The sequence below is a fragment of the Styela clava genome, chromosome 2, assembly GCF_964204865.1.
Source record: "Styela clava chromosome 2, kaStyClav1.hap1.2, whole genome shotgun sequence".
Classification (NCBI taxonomy): Eukaryota; Metazoa; Chordata; class Ascidiacea; order Stolidobranchia; family Styelidae; genus Styela; species Styela clava.
This window is the reverse complement of record NC_135251.1, coordinates 27994429-27999428: the sequence shown is the minus strand read 5'-3', so window position 1 is coordinate 27999428 and position 5000 is coordinate 27994429. Positions and strand designations below refer to the sequence as shown.

Here is a 5000-nt window from a genome sequence, read left to right as displayed (position 1 = left end):
GTCCGCGAACCGAGACGGCGCGCCCCCGCACCCAACTGAAAGCGAGCCGGCGACCTGACGGGCCCTCCCGTTTGCCTCTCAACGGTTTCACGTACTCTTGAACTCTCTCTTCAAAGTGCTTTTCAACTTTCCCTCACGGTACTTGTCCGCTATCGGCCTCGCGACCGTATTTAGTCTTAGGTGGAGTTTACCACCCGCTTTGGGCTGCATTCCCAAACAACCCGACTCCGAGAAGACCCGAAGCGGCCAAGGCAAGCGCCCCTATGGGCCTAACACCCGCCGTGGGACGAGGCCTCGATCAGAAGGACACCGGCGCTCGCCGTTAGCCGCACTGGGACTTCCGTACGTCACAACTCGGCGCGCTCGAAAAGCGCGCAGATTCGACGCTGGACTCTTCCCGGTTCACTCGCCGTTACTCAGGGAATCCCTGTTGGTTTCTTTTCCTCCGCTTAATAATATGCTTAAATTCAGCGGGTGCTCTCGCCTGAACTCAGGTCGTATGTGTCAAGCGGGCCGCTTCTTACACGGCCCGCTGGCATCGCAAGTCGTCGCCGCCGGCGCCGACCGAGCGCGTACCGTCGCCGCCTTGGCCCACGGTCGGTCTTGATCTCGTGACCGGACCGACCGACCTGGACCCGCCCCTCGAACGTAGTTGAACACGTCGAGGGGCCGGCGGTGTACGGGACACGCGGTCGCGCCGAGAAAGCTCGGCGACCGCTTCAACTTGGGGCGACGCCCGGCCGTCTTCGCAGAGGCCAGGCGACGGCCCTCGGGTGAGGACGAACGCGACCCTGAGGCAGACGCGGTCCCGGGATTGACCCGAGACCGCAATTCGCGTTCAGAAGGTCGACGTTCAATGTGTTCTGCAATTCACATTACTTCTCGCACTTGGCTGCGTCCTTCATCGACTCGCGAGCCGAGTGATCCACCGTTAAGAGTCGTCCTCGACGTTTCGCCCGGCGCCGAAGCGCGCGGACGTCACACTGTGGGATCGACCACAAAACCACCACCGACAACAACTGCACAAAAACACCAACAAACGGCGCCGAGCGACCGCCGGGCTGGGCCGGCGGCACATCGAGCGCGGTGCCCAGAAGCCACCATCGCACTCGGCTGCCTTGCTATGCCAACGTGTTACGCGTGTCGCACGGGGCGGAACCCCGATTGACGGCCGCCCTCTCGGCGGCACCCAAAGACAATTAAGTGCGCGGTCGGCCGGGGCCTACCACCACTTTCGGTAATGATCCTTCCGCAGGTTCACCTACGGAAACCTTGTTACGACTTTTACTTCCTCTAAATGATCAAGTTTGATCGTCTTCTCGACACGCCGACGCGGCCGTTGCCAGCCGCGACGGGGCCGATCCAAGGATCTCACTAAACCATTCAATCGGTAGTAGCGACGGGCGGTGTGTACAAAGGGCAGGGACGTAATCAACGCAAGTTGATGACTTGCGCTTACTGGGAATTCCTCGTTCAAGGGAAACAATTGCAAGTCCCTATCCCAATCACGAATGAGGTTCAACGGGTTACCCGGACCTTTCGGCCTAGGTTAGACACTCGCTGCTTCACTCAGTGTAGCGCGCGTGCGGCCCCGGACATTTAAGGGCATCACAGACCTGTTATTGCTCAATCTCGTGTGGCTAAACGCCACTAGTCCCTCTAAGAAGTTAGACGCCGACCGAGAAGGTCGCGTAACTATTTAGCATGCCAGAGTCTCGTTCGTTATCGGAATTAACCAGACAAATCGCTCCACCAACTAAGAACGGCCATGCACCACCACCCACAGAATCAAGAAAGAGCTCTCAATCTGTCAATCCTACCTGTGTCCGGGCCGGGTGAGTTTCCCCGTGTTGAGTCAAATTAAGCCGCAGGCTCCACTCCTGGTGGTGCCCTTCCGTCAATTCCTTTAAGTTTCAGCTTTGCAACCATACTTCCCCCGGAACCCAAAGACTTTGGTTTCCCGGAAGCTGCCGGAAAGGTCGTCATGGTAACGCCTCCCGATCGCTAGTTGGCATCGTTTATAGTCAGAACTAGGACGGTATCTGATCGTCTTCGAACCTCTGACTTTCGCTCTTGATTAAAGAAAACATTCTTGGCGAATGCTTTCGCAGTAGTTCGTCTTCCGCCGATCCAAGAATTTCACCTCTAACGGCAGAGTACGGACGCCCCCGTCTGTCCCTCTTAATCATTACCTCGTGCTCCGAAAACCAACAAAATAGAACCGAGGTCCTATTCCATTATTCCATGCAACACTATGCAGGCGAACAGCCTGCTTTGAACACTCAAAATTTTTCAAAGTAAACTTATCGGCGCCGACACTCAGTCAAGAGCACCGACGGAGAACCGAAGGTGAGGCGAACGCAACCAGTGACACGCCTTGCGACGGACCGGCGGCGCTCGCCCAAAATCCAACTACGAGCTTTTTAACCGCAACAACTTTAGCATACACTGTTGGAGCTGGAATTACCGCGGCTGCTGGCACCAGACTTGCCCTCCAATGGATACTCGTTAAGAGTTTTAGGATGTACTCATTCCAATTACAGGGCCTCGTTAGAGTCCTGTATTGTTATTTTTCGTCACTACCTCCCCGTGTCGGGAATGGGTAATTTGCGCGCCTGCTGCCTTCCTTGGATGTGGTAGCCGTTTCTCAGGCTCCCTCTCCGGAATCGAACCCTGATTCCCCGTTACCCGTTATCACAAAGGTAGGCACGTAGCGTACCTTCGACAGTTGATAGGGCAGACACTTGAATGATACGTCGTCGGTGCAGAGACCGTACGATCCGCGTGGTTATCCAGAGTCATCAAACGTCACAGGACGAACCCGGTCGGTTTTGATCTGATAAAAGCGCGCCTCCCGAAGTCGGCGCTTAATGCATGTATTAGCTCTAGAATTACCACAGTTATCCACTTCGCTTACGAGACCAAATAAACCAAGACTGATTTAATGAGCCATTCGCAGTTTCGCTTTACGAGAACTCGTACTTGCACCTGCATGGCTTAATCTTTGAGACAAGCATATCACTACTGGCAGGATCAACCAGATAGCTGCGACAGCTGCGCTCGGCCCTTGCTGGGCCGCCCGGCGCGTGCTCGTCGCATTCGTTTAAGACCGAGGCGATCGCCTGCGGCCGTACTCAGCTTCGACAGTCGCTGGCCGCGACGTCCACGCTCTCGCCGGCAGTGCCAGGCGGAGCGATTTGCGTTTTTTCTTTGCTCGCCCTCTCTCGGGCTCGATCCATTCAGTTTCGCACAAACAAGAGCTCTGCCGGCCGCCTGCAGCGGTGCCTAAAACCCGGGCATAACAATGCGACCGTTCTGCTAGGCCGACAAGCGCTCAAGCCAGACGCTCGATCGAACGCCCCCTACATATTAGTCGAGACAACGGCTCGCTCATTAGCATCGCGTTTGTACTTTAACTTTTTTCGGCTCGGCTTCTTTCGACGCCGATGCCGGCGACGCAGCACTCTCTCGCCCGCCAGCCACCGAGAAAAGGGTGCGCTCCGACCGGCCCCGCACCGCTCTTTCATGGCTCATTCGAGTTTACTGTCTTTCGCTCTGACATGCCTTACCTAGGGTTAGGTTAGTATGCTTGCACGTTTGTACTTTAACTTTTTTTGGCTCGGCTTCTTTCGACGCCGATGCCGGCGACGCAGCACTCTCTCGCCCGCCAGCCACCGAGAAAAGGGTGCGCTCCGACCGGCCCCGCACCGCTCTTTCTTGGCTCATTCGAAATTACTGTCTTTCGCTCTGACATGCCTTACCTAGGGTTAGGTTAGTATGCTTGCACGTTTGTACTTTAACTTTTTTCGGCTCGGCTTCTTTCGACGCCGATGCCGGCGACGCAGCACTCTCTCGCCCGCCAGCCACCGAGAAAAGGGTGCGCTCCGACCGGCCCCGCACCGCTCTTTCTTGGCTCATTCGAAATTACTGTCTTTCGCTCTGACATGCCTTACCTAGGGTTAGGTTAGTATGCTTGCACGTTTGTACTTTAACTTTTTTCGGCTCGGCTTCTTTCGACGCCGATGCCGGCGACGCAGCACTCTCTCGCCCGCCAGCCACCGAGAAAAGGGTGCGCTCCGACCGGCCCCGCACCGCTCTTTCATGGCTCATTCGAGTTTACTGTCTTTCGCTCTGACATGCCTTACCTAGGGTTAGGTTAGTATGCTTGCACGTTTGTACTTTAACTTTTTTTGGCTCGGCTTCTTTCGACGCCGATGCCGGCGACGCAGCACTCTCTCGCCCGCCAGCCACCGAGAAAAGGGTGCGCTTCGACCGGCCCCGCACCGCTCTTTCTTGGCTCATTCGAAATTACTGTCTTTCGCTCTGACATGCCTTACCTAGGGTTAGGTTAGTATGCTTGCACGTTTGTACTTTAACTTTTTTTGGCTCGGCTTCTTTCGACGCCGATGCCGGCGACGCAGCACTCTCTCGCCCGCCAGCCACCGAGAAAAGGGTGCGCTCCGACCGGCCCCGCACCGCTCTTTCTTGGCTCATTCGAAATTACTGTCTTTCGCTCTGACATGCCTTACCTAGGGTTAGGTTAGTATGCTTGCACGTTTGTACTTTAACTTTTTTCGGCTCGGCTTCTTTCGACGCCGATGCCGGCGACGCAGCACTCTCTCGCCCGCCAGCCACCGAGAAAAGGGTGCGCTCCGACCGGCCCCGCACCGCTCTTTCATGGCTCATTCGAGTTTACTGTCTTTCGCTCTGACATGCCTTACCTAGGGTTAGGTTAGTATGCTTGCACGTTTGTACTTTAACTTTTTTTGGCTCGGCTTCTTTCGACGCCGATGCCGGCGACGCAGCACTCTCTCGCCCGCCAGCCACCGAGAAAAGGGTGCGCTCCGACCGGCCCCGCACCGCTCTTTCTTGGCTCATTCGAAATTACTGTCTTTCGCTCTGACATGCCTTACCTAGGGTTAGGTTAGTATGCTTGCACGTTTGTACTTTAACTTTTTTCGGCTCGGCTTCTTTCGACGCCGATGCCGGCGACGCAGCAC

General features: G+C 56.0%; 2 non-coding genes and 1 pseudogene across 2 annotated transcripts; all 3 read right to left on the bottom strand.

Annotated features, from left to right (window-relative positions):
• Positions 1 to 498, bottom strand: part of LOC144420057 (large subunit ribosomal RNA) — a 3823-nt pseudogene extending 3325 nt beyond the window's left edge.
• Positions 499 to 786: 288 nt separating this feature from the next.
• LOC144420342 (5.8S ribosomal RNA) lies at positions 787 to 940 on the bottom strand. Its single transcript, XR_013474688.1, has one exon. It is a non-coding gene; the product is annotated as a 5.8S ribosomal RNA (ribosomal RNA).
• Positions 941 to 1238: 298 nt separating this feature from the next.
• On the bottom strand, positions 1239 to 3044 carry LOC144420271 (small subunit ribosomal RNA). Its single transcript, XR_013474624.1, has one exon. It is a non-coding gene; the product is annotated as a small subunit ribosomal RNA (ribosomal RNA).
• Positions 3045 to 5000: the final 1956 nt, after the last annotated feature.